The following is a 16,087-nucleotide window of genomic DNA, read 5'->3' on the forward strand; positions in this document are numbered from 1 at the left end:
ATGGTACTCAAGTGCAGGGATATAGACAAAATAATTAACACTCTAGAAATAAATTCAAATTATAGGCAACTGATTTTTTTTTTTAACAAAGGCTCCAATACAATCCAAGAGGGAAAAGAGCAGCCTTTTTAACAAATGGTTCTAGGACAAATTGGTAGCCACTTGGCATAAAAATAAAAAAGAAATTTAATTCAATATGAATCTTAAATCTAAATGAAGGAGCTAAAAGAAAACTCAGAAATCTTTGTGACCCTGAATTATGCAAAGTTTTGAAATACAAAGTCAAAAATGCTCTTTATTGTTGTTCAGTTGCTTAGTTGTGTCTGTCTCTTTGAGACCTCATGGACTACAGCACCAGTCTGCCCTGTCCTTCACCATCTACTGGAGTTTGCTCAAATTCACGTTCATTGAGTTGATGATGCCATCCAATCATCTCAAATATCAAAATATTGATATACTGATACAAGCCATAAAAGAAACAAATGATATATTATACTTCATTAAGAACTCTGCACTTCAAAGACACCAGTAAGAAAAAAGCCATAAACTGACAGAAAGTCTCTGTAAATCTCTGATTAAAAAAAAAACCTTTATCAAAAAAAAACTTTATCCAGAATATAGAAACTTTTACACCTCAGTTAAAAAAAAAAAAAAGCTAAAAAATGAGCAGAAGATTAGAACAGATGTTCCACCAAAGGCTTATAAATGGGTAATAAGCATATTTAAAGGGCTTTCCCAATGGCTCAGCAGGTAAAGAGACTGCCTGCAATGCAGGAGACACAGGAAACTGCAGATTCGATCCCTTGGTCAGGAAGATCCCTTGGAGAAAGAAATGGCAAGCCACTCTAGTATTCTTTCCTGAAATATCCCATGGACAGAGGAGAATGGCAGGCTACAATCCAAAGGGACACAGAGAGTCAGACACGACTGAGTGACTAGCACACAAGCACATGAAAAACTCAACATCATTTGTATTTAGGGAAATGTAAATTAAAATCAGGAGTCTACTGATTGGCAGCAACAGTTACTCAGTGGAATGGCTGTAATAAAAAAGACAGATGATACCAAGTGTTGATGAGAATGTGCAGAAACTGGAACCCTTGTACAATTTTGATGGGAATGTAACTGGTCACTTTCGAAAACAAAATTTCGCAGTTTCAGAAAAGATTAAAAATAAATTCTGGGGACTTCCCTGGTGGTCCAGTGGTCAAGAATCTGTCTACCAATGCAGGGGAAACAGGTTTGATTCCTGCTCCTGGAAGATTCCCAGGAGCATGCCCGGGGCAGCTAAGCCATTGCTCCCTAACAAGAGAAGCCACCACAATGAGAAGCCACCATACCGCAATTACAGAGTAGCCCCCACTCACTGCAACTAGAGAAAGCCTTCACACAGCAATGAAGACCCAGAGAAGCCAAAAATGATAAATTTTACACACGCACACACCAAAAAAAAAAACACATTCTCAACCGTTGTTAGAGCACTTCTGTAGAGTTTTCTTCCCATCAACCAATTCACTAACTGTAGACTTCTAAAATTTAATTCAGTCTTGACAATAACGACCCAGAAGTAGTGCAGATCCCACAGTTTAAGGGCTCAGTCCATGTGGTGCTCCCACCTTGGACACCAGTCATACGTCCCACTTCTTCAGGTGGTGCTCCACTTTAGGTGGTGCTCCCACTTGGACCCCAGTCGTGAGTCCCAGGTTGCCACCTATACTTCTGACCAACCACCTGAAAGTCAGGAGTTCCATGACTCTCTCCTTAGGTTTGATAATTTGCTAAAATGGTTCACAAAACTCAAGAAAACAATTTACTACTGCTGCCTTATTATAAAGGCTACAACTCAGGAGCAGCCTATGCAAAGGCTGCATGGTACAAAGTCTGGGGAAAGAGGCACAGAGCTTCTCCCCTCAGGGAAAGCCACTCTTTCAGCACCTGTGTTCATCAATTGAGACACTCTCAGAATTGCATTGCTCAAGAGTTTTTACAGAAGTCTAGTCTCCCTTCCTTCTTCCCAGAAGTTAGCGGGTAAGGCTGAAAATTTCAACAGTCTCATCACATGGTCTTTCTGGTGACCTGTCCCTTCTGAGGATCTAAGGACCCCTTCTAAACCACATTAGCATAAACTTGGGTGTGATCAAAAGGGGCTCATTAAGAATAACAAAAAAAATGGGTCTCCAGTTCAACATGGCGTAATAGAAGGACATGTGCGCATCTCCTCCTGCAAGAGCACCAAAATCACAACCAGCTGTTGAACCACCATCGACAGACAATGCTGGAACCCATCAAAAAAGATACCCCGTGTCCAAAGACAAAAAAGAAGCCAGAGAGAGATGGGAGGGGAAGCACAACCACCATCAAATCCAATCCCATACCCGCCGGACAGGTGACCCACAAAACTGGAGAACAATAATACCAGAGAAGTTCTCCCATTGTTGTGAAGGTTCTGAACTCCATGTCAGGCTTCCCAGCCTGGGGGATTTTATAGAAGGACTGGGAACCCCCAGGGAATCTGACCTTGAAAGCCAGTGGGATTTGATTATAGGAGTTCCACAGAACTGAGGGAAACAGAGACTCCAGCCGTGGAGGGTGCACACCAAGACCCAGAGGAATGACCCCACAGGAGACTGAACCAAACCTAGCTGCTAGTGTTGGAGGGTCTCCTGTGGAGGTGTGGGCTGGCAGGGGCTCACTACAGGGACACAGCACTGGTAGCAGCAGCAGTCTGGGAAGGTCCCCCTTGGCATAAACTCTTTTGGAGGTCGCCACTAACCCTACCATAGAGCCCACAGTTCCCAGGGCTGGGTCACCTCAAGCCCAACAGCTACCAAGGAGGGAGCACAACCCCACCCATCAGCAGATAATGTGGATTATAGATTACTGAGCAAGGCCCTGTCCACCAGAGCAAGACCCAGTTTTTCGAACACCAGTCCCTCCCATCAGGAAGCTTACACAAGCCTCTGAGCCTCCTCCATCAGAGGGCAGACAGAAGAAGGAAGAAGAACCACAATCCCACAGTGGCTAAAACAAAACTGCATTACAGAAAGTTAATCGGGATAAAAAGCAGAAAGTTATGTCCCAGGTGAAGGGACAATATAAAACCCCAGAAAAACAACTAGCTCAAGTGGAGATAGGCAACCTTCCAGAAAAAAATTCAGAATGATAGTGAGAAAACAATGGAGAAGATGCTAGAAATGTTTACGAAAGACCTGCAGGAACTAAAGAACAAACAAACAGAGATGAATAATACTCTAGAAGGAATCAATAGCAGAAAAACAGATAAATGACCTGGAGGACAAAATGGTGGAAATCACTTCTGCAGAACATAGAAAACAGAATGAAAAGAAATTAAGACAGTCTAAGAGACCTCTGGGACAACATTAAATGCACCACAGGGGTCCCAGAAGGAGAACAGAGACAAAAGGAACCTGAGAAAATATTTGAAGAGTAAATAGCTGAAAAATTCACTAACATGGGAAAGGAAATAGTCAACTAAGTCCAGGAAGCAGAGTCCCAGGCAGGATAAATGCAAGGAAGAACACACCAAGACAGATAATAATCAAAGTGACAAAAATTAAAGACAAAGATAAAATATTGCAAGTAACAATGGAAAAACGACAAATAACATAAATGGGAACATCCATCAGGCTATCAGCTGATTTCTCAACAGAAATTCTACAAGCCAGAAGGGAAAAGCATGATACATTTAAGGCGATGAAAGGAAAGAACCTACAACCACAAACACTTTACCCAGAAAGACTCTCATTCACATTTGATGAAGAAATCAAAAGTTTCCCAGACAAGCAGAAGCTTAAGAGAATTCAGCACCACCAAACTCGCTTTACAACAAATGCTAAAGGAATATCTCTAAAAAGAAAACAAAAGACAAGGAAAAGACCTACAGAAAGTAAACCCAAAACGATTAAGCAAACAGTAATAGGATTATATATATTGATAATCACCTTAAATGTAAATGGATTAAATGCGCCAACCAAAAGACACAGACTGGCTGGGCAGATGAAAACAGGTGCCCGCATACACTTCTACTCACCACACCACTCTTGCCTGACTCCCCAAATTGTATGCAATTATTTTATACTGTTAGGTTAATCATGTTCCCATTATGGCTTGCAATTTTAATTATCTTTTATTTTTTGTCTGGCTCTTCAGTGTGAAAATTGATCAACATCTTTCACTATTATGACTATGTTAACTATTACTCACCCAATACCACTGTATCATGATTGGTCAACAGAAAAGTAATATAGAACTCTATATCACCAAAATTACCATTTAATAGAAAAGCCTGTAATCATTTTCTAAAATCCAGATGCATATGAGAATTATTTTGGAATTTTTTGAAAAATACAAATGCTAATGGACAACGTGGAAGAAATGGACAAATTCTTAGAAAAGTACAACTTTCCAAAACTGAACCAGGAAGAAATAGAAAACCTTAACAGACCCATCACAAGCACGAAAATTGAAACTGTAATCAGAAATCTTCCAGCAAACAAAGGCCTAGGTCCAGACGGCTTCACAGCTGAATTCTACCAAAAATTTAGAGAAGAGCTAACACCTATCCTACTCAAACTCTTCCAGAAATTGCAGAGGAAGGTAAACTTCCAAACTCATTCTATAAGGCCACCATCACCCTAACACCAAAACCTGACAAAGATGTCACAAAAAAAGAAAACTACAGGCCAATATCACTGATGAACATAGATGCAAAAATCCTCAACAAAATTCTAGCAATCAGAATCCAACAACACTTGAAAAAGATCATACACCATGACTCTAAGTGGGCTTTATCCCAGGGATGCAAAGATTCTTCAATATCTGCAAATCAATCAATGTAATTCACCACATTAACAAATTGAAAAATAAAAGCCATATGATTATCTCAACAGATGCAGAGAAGGCCTTTGACAAAATTCAACATCCATTTATGGTAAAAACTCTCCAGAAAGCAGGAATAGAAGGAACATACCTCAACATAATAAAAGCTATATATGACAAACCCACAGCAAACATTATCTTCAATGGTGAAAAATTGAAAGCATTTCCCCTAAAGTCAGGAACAAGACAAGGGTGCCCACTTTCACCGCTACTAGTTTTGGAAGTTTTGGCCACAGCAATCAGAGCAGAAAAAGAAATAAAAGGAATCCAAATTGGAAAAGAAGAAGTAAAACTCTCACTGTTTGCAGATGACATGATCCTCTACATAGAAAACCCTAAAGACTCCACCAGAAAATTACTAGAGCTAATCAATGAATATAGTAAAGTTGCAGGATATAAAATCAAGACACAGAAATCCCTTGCATTCCTATACACTAATAATGAGGAAGTAGAAAAAGAAATTAAGCAAACAATTCCATTCACCATGGCAACAAAAAGAATAAAATACTTAGGAATATATCTACCTAAAGAAACTAAAGACCTATACATAGAAAACTATAAAACACTGATGAAAGAAATCAAAGAGGACAACTAATAGATGGAGAAATATACCATGTTCATGGATTGGAAGAATCAATATAGTGAAAATGAGTATACTACCCAAAGCAATTTACAAATTCAATGCAATCCCTATCAAACTACCAGCCACATTTTTCACAGAACTAGAACAAATAATTTCAAGATTTGTATGGAAATACAAAAAACCTCGAATAGCCAAAGCAATCTTGAGAAAGAAGAATGGAACTGGAGGAATCAACTTGCCTGACTTCAGGCTCTACTACAAAGCCACAGTCATCAAGACAGTATGGTACTGGCACAAAGACAGACATATAGATCAATGGAACAAAATAGAAAGCCCAGAGATAAATCCACACACATACGGACACCTTATCTTTGACAAAGGAGGCAAGAATATACAATGGAGTAAAGACAATCTCTTTAACAAGTGGTGCTGGGAAAACTGGTCAACCACTTGTAAAAGAATGAAACTAGATCACTTTCTAACACCCCACACAAAAATAAACTCAAAATGGATTAAAGATCTAAATGTAAGATCAGAAACTATAAAACTCCTAGAGGAGAACATAGGCAAAACACTCTCCGACATAAATCACAGCAGGATCCTCTATGATCCACCTCCCAGAATTCTGGAAATAAAAGCAAAAATAAACAAATGGGATCTAATTAAAAGTAAAAGCTTCTGCACAACAAAGGAAAATATAATCAAGGTGAAAAGACAGCCTTCTGAATGGGAGAAAATAATAGCAAATGAAGCAACGGACAAACAACTAATCTCAAAAATATACAAGCAACTTATGCAGCTCAATTCCACAAAAATAAACGACCCAATCAAAAATGGGCCAAAGAACTAAATAGACAGTTCTCCAAAGAAGACATACGGATGGCTAACAAACACAGGAAAAGATGCTCAACATCACTCATTATTAGAGAAATGCAAATCAAAACCACAATGAGGTACCACTTCACACCAGTCAGAATGTCTGCATCCAAAAGTCTGCAAGCAATAAATGCTGGAGAGGGTGTGAAGAAAAGGGAACCCTCTTACACTGTTGGTGGGAATGCAAACTAGGACAGCCACTATGGAGAACAGTGTGGAGATTCCTTAAAAAATTGCAAACAGAACTGCCTTATGACCCAGCAATCCCACTGCTGGGCATACACACCAAGGAAACCAGAATTGAAAGAGACACAAGTACCCCAATGTTCATCGCAGCACTGTTTATAATAGCCAGGACATGGAAACAACCTAGATGTCCATCAGCAGATGAATGGATAAGAAAGCTGTGATACATATACACAATGGAGTATTACTCAGCCGCTAAAAAGAATATATTTGAATCAGTTCTAATGAGATGGATGAAACTGGAGATGATTATACAGAGTGAAGTAAGCCAGAAAGAAAAACACCAATACAGTATACTGACACATATATATGGAATTTAGAAAGATGGCAATGACGACCCTGTATGCAAGACAGCAAAAGAGACACAGATGTGTAGAGCGGACCTTTTGGACTCAGAGGGAGAGGGAGAGGGTGGGATGATTTGGGAGAATGGCATTGAAACATGTATACTATCATGTAAGAATCGACTCACCAGTCTATGTCCGATGCAGGATACAGCATGCTTGGGGCTGGGGCACGGGGATGACCCAGAGAGATGTTATGGGGAGGGAGGTGGGAGGGGGTTCATGTTTGGGAACGCATGTACACCCGTGGTGGATTCATGTCAATGTATGGCAAAACCAATACAGTATTGTAAAGTAAAATAAAGTAAAAATAAAAAAATTTTTTTAAAAAGAAAAGAAAAATACAAATGCTGAGGAATTGCTTTTTCACCAAAGCTCCACATAGGTATGTGTCTAATCAGCAGCCATGTTTAAAAACAACTAGACTATATGATGATCTTTTACTTTTATCTAGTTTGTTTCACTTTTTCTATTTCATATTCAGTGCTCTCATTTAGTTTGTTTTCCAATTTCTCCATCTTTAATGTTCTTTCTCAAGTCCTTATCAAGTATAACAGAAAAGCTTTTGTATACATAAATATAAATAATATGTATAACATATATTTTAGAAAACTTGTGAATTTTTGCCTAAAAAATTTATGACATTTTGATTCCATTTGTTTGATTCAGTACGAACAGAATACTAGATTTCTAACTAAAAAAAAAAATTTGATATGCAACAAGCAACAAACTGTGTGGATCACAACAAACTGTGGAAAATCCTTAAAGAGATGGAATTACTAGACCACCTTACCTGCCTCCTGAGAAACCTGTATGTATGTCAAGAAGCAACTGATAGTACCAGACATGGAACAGTGGACTGGCTCAAACTGGAAAAGGTGTACATCAAGGCTGTATACTGTCACCATGTGTAGGGAACAAGGTATAAGGAAGGTTGAGAAGTGCTTGCAAACGAGACTCTCAACCAGGGCTGAACATTCTTGCAAATGAGATGTTCAGCTAAGAATCCTCTGTTTGTTCCCGTGGGAAAAGAACATTTCTTGCACACAAGGATGTTTCTCTGATTCCTCAAAAGGAACAGACCCAGGGACAAAACGGATTCTAAGTTGATAAGGAAGTTCCAAAACAAAGTCTTAGCTGCAGTAAATAAGTTAAGGTAAAGGTTATCTCGCCCTGCGCCTGCGCACTGTATACTCGCTGAATTATGGTGTTTGGCAACTTGCCGTGTAGATTGTTGTGCAAAGGATATAAAGTAAAGCAGCTGTAAGAAGCAAGGGGTTAAAGTAAAAAGATTCAAACCACTCTGCAGTGTTGGTGTTTCATTCCGTCGCCAGCAACCATGCTTATTTGGCTTATATGCAGAATACATCATGCAAAATGCCAGGCTGGATGAAGCTCAAGCTGGAATCAAGACTATGAGGAGAAATACCAAAAACCTCAGATATGAAGATGACACCACCCTTATGGCAGAAAATGAAGAAGAACTGAAGAGTCTCTTGATGAAGGTAAAAGAAGAGTGAAAAAGCTGGCTTACAACTCCACATTCAAAAAACTAAGATCACAGTCCCATCACTTTGTGGCAAACAGATGGCAGAAAAGTGGAAACAGTGACAAAGTTTACTTTCTTAGACTCCAAAATCAATGTGGATGGTGTACGCAGCCAAGAAATTAAAAGACGCTTGTTCCCTGGAAGAAAAGCTATGACAAATCTCAACAGTGTGTATTAAAAAGCAGAGACATCACTTTGCTGACAAAGGTCCATATAGTCAAAGCTATGGTTTTTCCAGTAGTCATGTATGGATGTGAGAGTTGGACCATAAAAAAGGCTGAACACCAAAGAACTAATGCTTTCAAACTGTGGTGTTAGAGAAGACTCTTGAGAGTTCCTTGGACTGCAAGGAGATCAAACCAGTCCATCCTAAAGGAAACCAACCCTGAATATTCATTGGAAGGGCTGATGCTGAAGCTGAAACTCTAATACTTTCGCCACCTGATGCAAAGAGCCAATTCCCTGGAAAAGACCCTGATGCTGGCAAAGATTGAGGGCAGGAGGAGAAGGGAGTGACAGAGGATGAGATGGTTGGATGGCATAACTGACTCAATGGGCATGAGTTTGAGCAAATGCAGGGAGAAAGTGAAGGACAAGAAAGCCTGGCACGCTGCAGTTCATAGAACTGGAAAGAGTTGGACATGACTTAGTGAGTATAATTGGTAGAGCCAAGATTTTAATTTTCAATCTCAGGATTCAGGCCCCCAAAACATGTACTTCTTCATCTCTGATATGATGCTAACACAAAGACTTACCCCATTTGCAACTCCAGATCTTTGTAGAGATCATCTTTGCATTGATGAGTTTACATTTACATAGCTACTCTGTGCTTCTTGACTAGCAGCTTCCATTTAAACAATAAAGTGTGATATACATTCCCTCCCTGCATTCCAAAACTCTGCCTTCTCTGGTTTTGCTCCCTACTCTTTTGCTCCACCTTCTCATTACATGCTGATGTTCACCAGCCCCTGTCTACACCCAGGATCTTAACTACTACCATGGCTGACAACTTCTGACTCTCTCTCTCCAATTCAGAGAAACTCCGGTTTTGCTTGTCTGATTAATTCCCTCCAGGCCACTCTCAGATTACTCTTACAGAATTCAGACGAGGCATTCCTCAAACACAGTGTGCCATGTCTGCAGGTCTAGGTCAGTGGTCTTCCCTACATGCCCCCAGTGAGAGAAGCTGCTCAGTCGTGTCCGACTCTTTGCGACCCCATGGACTGTGCGGGCTCCTTCGCCCACGGAATTTTCCAGGCAAAGATACTGGAGCGGGTTGCCATTTGAACACACTCTTATTTATTTACTGGATTTATATTACAAATTATCCATTCCTCCCACCAAAGCTGCTTGAGACTATGTCTTACTCACAATCTGGTACTCTGGTATCTAGCATAGTGAAAGACACATAATGGACACTCAAATATTGACTAAACCAAAGAACAGAAGAAATAATATTTGCTTTAAATTGGAAGGATATAATTTCTTAAAGAATTCTTTGCGAATATATTTTTTCAAGTGAGAAAATAGGCCAAGAAAGGTTAAGTGACTTAGTCAAGCTATGGTCGCCTGAGTCATAATTCTCTTCCCACAAAATCAGGGTGCCTATCAATTCATGCTTATTGATCTACCCTATCAATGAACCTCTAAAAGTAATATTAAAATGTTATCTAATGAAGAACCATTTCAACTTCATCCATTCCAGCTCTGGCTGGCTATATCAGTTGTAAAGAACTCTGATATTAATTATTATTTACCAGTTTTTTTCTGTCTAGAATAATCTTTAATTGAACCAGTCTTTTCACATGTTCTTCACATGCAATTCAATATATATTTATCTTGCATCTCTATGTGGAAAACATGAATGCTATAATTTGTCAGCACTAAAAAAAAAATACGTAATTATATCATAGGTAATTTCAGTTTGTCTCCCTTAATGTGATTCAGTTGAAAAAAACAGACTGAATCTGAACACTAGAGATAGGCACTGCAACTTCATTGGGAAAATCCCTGTAGCCCAAAGCTAATGTTGCCAGTGGTTGCTATGCTCGACCGCAATCGTGTTACTGGGCAACAACTCAGAAGGTAAGACAGCCAGCTCACTAAGAAGCAACTGAATCAAACCAAGATTTATAAAAGGACTCTGAGACTCAACTTTTTAATACCTTTAACTAAAATGACTCTTTGTCATAAGTATCAGATATAAGATTTACAGCAAAACTATTAAAATACCTAGAATTTATTTGAAGACCTATCTTGAGAGTGATAAATGTTTTCCAAAAGAGAATAGCTAGGTTTAGGTTCCTCCTAACTCCATGAATTTTAACTCAAAAGGGATTTGAAGTTACACTATTCAGAAAACAAATAACTGGACACTTCATGGCTTTAATTTCTTTCTGGATTATAGCTCAGTTAAACTTTATTAAAAAAAAAAAAAAATAGTGCTAGACTACAGAGTCTGTGATCTTTCCAGGACCCAGAGAGGCAGTCCTGATAGAAAAATATAAAACTTAAGAGAACTGTTAATTTATGAGGGCCAAATGAAAATACTAACATAATTTCATAAATTAAGTCTTTACTAGGTAAACAGTAAAATGGAAAGGGGCAAAATGAGGAAACAGAAAGAGAGGAATGGAAGAGGGCAGGGAAGAGGAAAGGAAGGAAAGGGAGTGGGGGAATTATTTTTTTAAAACCCAGATTCTACTAAAGAAGAACTAGGAAACTGACCAAACTCCCAAGACCACTAGGGAAATAGTGCCAGCATTCCTGAGGGAGTCCTTACAGCTAATACTGTCATGGGAAATTCTCAACTGTTCATACTTTCCAGGAACAGAAACTTTACCTCAATTCCAGTTGAATCCCTTTTTCAATTCCCTTCCTTATGGCTGACAGTTGCCCTTTCTCCCTCAGTTGCTCTCAGAAGATTTTCGTTTACTCGCACTGCACTACAGGAGTACATATACACATTCCTCATCTCTAACAAACATTTATTCAGCAGCTCCTATTCGGAAAAGACTAAGGATATAGTTTACTGAGATCTGATGTTCTGCCCCTCAAGAGCTTATCATCTCTAGTTAGGAGGGTAAGAGACACACAGAAATGTTATAACAATACAATATGAAGTTTCAAGTGAGCAGCACTGATAAATACATTCTGCAGAACTTCAGAGGTGGAGTGCAGTACATGCTACCACAAAATCGGCCCCTTGGGGATACTGACAGAGTTAGAGGCACCCGAGAAACAGCAGATCAAAGAGGAGCACTCAGACCGTCCTTTTTCCTCCAGAAGGCAGGAGATAAAACTCCCATGTGAAAGGTGCCCTCCCTGTACCAGGAGGAAGGAAGACATCTTATCACCAGGGACAGTGAATGAATCAAAGCCAAGAAATTTGTACCAACTTGTTAAACTAACCGTTATCTTCCTGGTCATTTCTCCAATTTGTGCCTCCTAGCCCAAAACTCTTTGTTTTGTCAATTTTTCACAAATTAGTTTCTTTGTCTAAAAGATATAGACCATCTCTAACTTAGGACCTTTTTGACTTCACAGTAGTGCAAAAGCAATTCACTGGTTCAGACGGTGAAGAGTCCAGCTGCAATGCAGACCTGAGTTCAATCCCTGGGTCGGGAAGATCCCCTGGAGAAATAAATGGCCACCCACTCCAGGACTGTTGCCTGGAGAATTCCATGGACAGAGGAGCCTGGCGGGCTACAGTTCATGGGGTCATCTGAGCCACTAACACTGTCACTTTCAATTCACATTCAGTAGAAACCACATTTCGAATTTTTAACTTTGATCTTTTGCCGGCCTGTGATATGCAGTACAGCCCTCTCTCTCGTGAGTCTGGGCAGCTGCAGCAGTGAGCTGCAGCTCCCAGCAATCAAGAAGGTAAAGAACTGATACACTTCCAACCATTCTGGACCCATATAGCCATTCTATCTTTCACTTTCAGTACAGTACTCAGTAAGTTACATGACATAATCAACACTTTTTATTATAAAACAAGCTGCATGTTAGATGATTTTGCCCAAACTTGTAGGGTGATATAAGTCCTCTGAGCATGTTTAAGGCAGGGTAGACTAAGGTATGATGTAACTGGGTAGGTTAGGTATATTAAACGCATCAGCTTACGATAGGGGAGGTAACACCACTCTAAGTGGAGGAAGATTTATAAAAGCTGCCTGCTCTGGTCATATTTTCCAGTCTTCATTCTCCGTGTACATGAAAAAAACATTTTTTTAAAACCCGTATACTGTTCTGTTAATCTATATCAATTCAATTATTAGGCCCAGCCAGAGACCCTAACAGGGTAGAGAATTTTTCCTCCCTACAGAGTCGAACTTTATAGAGAGCATACTATTTAGATTTTAGGAAAGGAAAGAAATCAGGTCAGATAGGGACAAAGACATGAAGACTGGTAAGGAAAGGAGAAAGCACATAGTAGGTTTAGAGGATGGTCTGGTCAGAGGATAGCTTTTCTATAAAGAACATAAGCTTGAAAAGGCAGAGTGTGACGAAATTCTGAAGAGTTCAGATAAGGAATGTGAACTTCAGTCAACAGGAAAGAGTACTTCTGAACATTTTTACACAGATTAGACAACTTTAAAAAATTACCTGCTGAGCCTAATACATTACATATGACAAAGTTAAAATAAAACTCATTTACTTTAGGCAGAGACAGCACCTAGAAAACACCACACATACAAAGAATTGTGACCATTCACTCATCTGTTAAGATTTCATTCTTCTAGGCTTCTTCAATTATAACTTCCCATGACAAAATGCTGACTTCTGACTACTAAGGATTTTATCACACAACATGTATGAGTCATTCTGGATTTTTCTCCTTTGCTCGTCTTGCCCAATTCTTGACAATTTCATTACTTCAACATCAGTATACAAGGAAAGGAAAGAGGGAAAGGACTAAAACAAAGTCTAGAGATTTTTGAAATAGTCAGGGCATGATGTAAATAACAAAACTTTAAGTTCCAATTCCCATCACTAACAGTCCGACTTCAAAAAAGTCATTCACTCTCAGTGTGTCTCAGGTGTTCTCACCTTTTTTCCATACTTGATGGGTTAATGCATTCAATACCACCCCAAAAGTGGTCTAAAAACTACCTACCAGCATAATTCATTTTATTGCACTTCATGGTATTGCACCTCACAAACAGTGCAATTTTTTTTTTTACATATTGTAGGTTTGTGACAACTCCGCACTGTCAGACAATGGTCAACACTTTTAGCAATTAAGTATTTTTTTAAATTAAGATATGTATATTTTTAGACATAATGCACACTGCACCCTTAATAGACTACAGTTTAGTGTAAACACAACTTTTATATGCTCTGAAAAATGAAAACAAAAAATTTATATGACTCGCTTTACTGCAGTGGTGTGGAACCAAATCCACAGTATCCCCCAGGTACACCTTATTTGCCAAACAAATTATATCATTAAGGGTTCAATGAGTGGAGAAGAGTGAGATTATTGGCTAAACCAAGGTTTAAAACCCACCTGTGGGCAGTTAGTGTTTCAATCTCCCAATGCTGTTACCCTAAATTGGTATTCCTCTACTACTTGATAAAATTTCTAAATATAACCACACTTCACCTGGTTAGAAAATACTCAGAGGGGAACACCTGACTTCCTATGTCCGAAAAAACCAAAGGATGTAACTCAAATTCACTTTTAACTCTCTGGAGAGTCCTACACAACTCTGAAATTTAAAGCAATCTAATAATTCTAAACAAAGTGAGTTTGAAATCGCAACTCAATACAAAAGGTGAATATGAACTGCAACCACCTACAGACCGAGCCCCTGAATTTAGAAAATTCTGAATCCAGATAATTGTAGGATACATACATTTAATTATATTCTAGTTGAGTATTAGGCTTCTTTACAAGAGATGTTGCTCGGAAACAGGAGCAATGCTTTAACAACCTATTCCAGTTTTAGATCTACTCAGGTATTTTATGCTCATAGTCTGAACACAGTATGAACTATACACTATATATGAGAAACTATAAACAAGTTTCGTGTTATCCTAGACATCTTCAACATTTTACTGAGACAGTTTCATCATTACAACTTTTGTGACCAAAGGCTTTTAAAACACTTGGAAGGGGCATTTTAAAAGCCAAGTGCCCGTTTATTTTGGTCAAAATTTGGACATTAAGGGCATATCAAAATGTCCATTAAAGCCCAGCACTCACATATTCTAACGTTATCTCTGTAATGACAGCCAACATCACTGCTAGAATTGTCTTCAGGGTCAACGAAAACGGGAGCATGTTTTTTCGCAAGCGAAACTAGATGTATCACACGTTTGGTCAGTTTTTAAACGGGCTACACAAGCACCACGCCGGAGTACATCAAAAAGCCCCATGAAGAGTTTCACTTGCAGCCAATAGGCTACAGAACATTCTCCCAGCTAACTTTTCTAACACCCTCTCCAACTGCTCCACGAGAAAAATAACAAAAGAAGAACTCAAGGGCAAGTCATGAAGAAAAAAGCCACGAGTATTCCAAGCCACGGACAAGGCAGCGTTACCTACCAGACTCACACACGGTCCTTGCAACGTGCGCACAGAAAACAGTGACCGGTGTTCTGGCCGCACTCGCCAGGCGGACACCCTCACGGCTCTCCTCCCGCCGGCGCATTGGGGCTACGGGAGGCGGTCCCGCACGCGGGTTGCCGGCCCAGCCCGTCACGTCTGACGAGGTCTCGGCTGCCGCTCGTGGCACAGGCTGAAGAGCAGGAGCCGGACAGCCGAGCGCGCCCCTCGGGCTCCCGACCCTAGGGAAATGCGGGGTGTCCCGGGAGAGCTCCAAAGGCAGAGAGGGCGGCGATGGAAAAAAGCCCCGCTCCTCCTCGGCGGACCGGCGTTCTCAGGGGTGCGGGGCCGGCGCCGAAGTCCGGCCGGAAAGGGACCCCGGGCCCGCCGCCCCGCAAACCCCACGGAGCGGACTCGGTACCGAGACCCAAGGGCGCGCGAAGCAGGAAGTCCCGCCCCCACGCCGACGTCACCCTCGCCGCGGACGCCGGCCGCGACCTGAGGCCGTTAGAGGGAGGAGACGGGCGGCCCGAGGCGGGAGCTGCGGCCGACAACCGCGGGAACGCCAGGCCCGGGCAGCACCCCGAGAGGCCTCTGGGGGTCGCCAAGATCCCCACAGGCGAAAGGAACGCACAGTGCGGGGCCGGCATTTGCTGCAGGGAGCCAGAGAAGCGCGCAGTTGAGCGGGAAGCCACGCTCCCTCGCTTCTTCCCCACGCAGCGCCTCCGGGGCTTTCCTCCAGCTTCCCGCTTGTGCGCTCGGCCCCGCTCTTCGCACACTTTTTTCCTGTCTGAGGGCTCCGGTGGTGGTCCTGGCTCCACCGCCGCCTGCCTTTGTGCCCGACCGTGCAGATTTAGAGTCTCGAAGTCGCTGCCTTACGTCGGCCGTGGGGCCTCCGCCCACGAGTGCGGAGCCGGCGCGGCCTGCCCGGAGGAAACGGCCAGGTCAGAACCGCGGCCCAGGCGCCGGTCCCCCTCGCCGCCCGCTCCAGATCTCAAAACGTGTCACCACCTCAAATTCAGGGCCCACTGGGG

General features: G+C 41.1%; 1 protein-coding gene across 4 annotated transcripts in view; it reads right to left on the reverse strand.

Annotated features, from left to right (window-relative positions):
• The window catches only part of CEP83 (centrosomal protein 83), a 141,343-nt gene extending 125,874 nt beyond the window's left edge, over nucleotides 1-15,469 (reverse strand). For all 4 annotated transcript variants that reach the window (XR_009599883.1, XM_012174112.5, XM_004006260.6 and 1 more), the window contains exon 1: nucleotides 15,054-15,469. The gene's annotated coding sequence lies outside the window, so the exon portion shown is untranslated. The remainder of the gene's footprint in view (nucleotides 1-15,053) is intronic.
• Nucleotides 15,470-16,087: the final 618 nt, after the last annotated feature.

This window comes from Ovis aries, chromosome 3 (assembly GCF_016772045.2).
Source record: "Ovis aries strain OAR_USU_Benz2616 breed Rambouillet chromosome 3, ARS-UI_Ramb_v3.0, whole genome shotgun sequence".
Taxonomy (NCBI): Eukaryota; Metazoa; Chordata; class Mammalia; order Artiodactyla; family Bovidae; genus Ovis; species Ovis aries.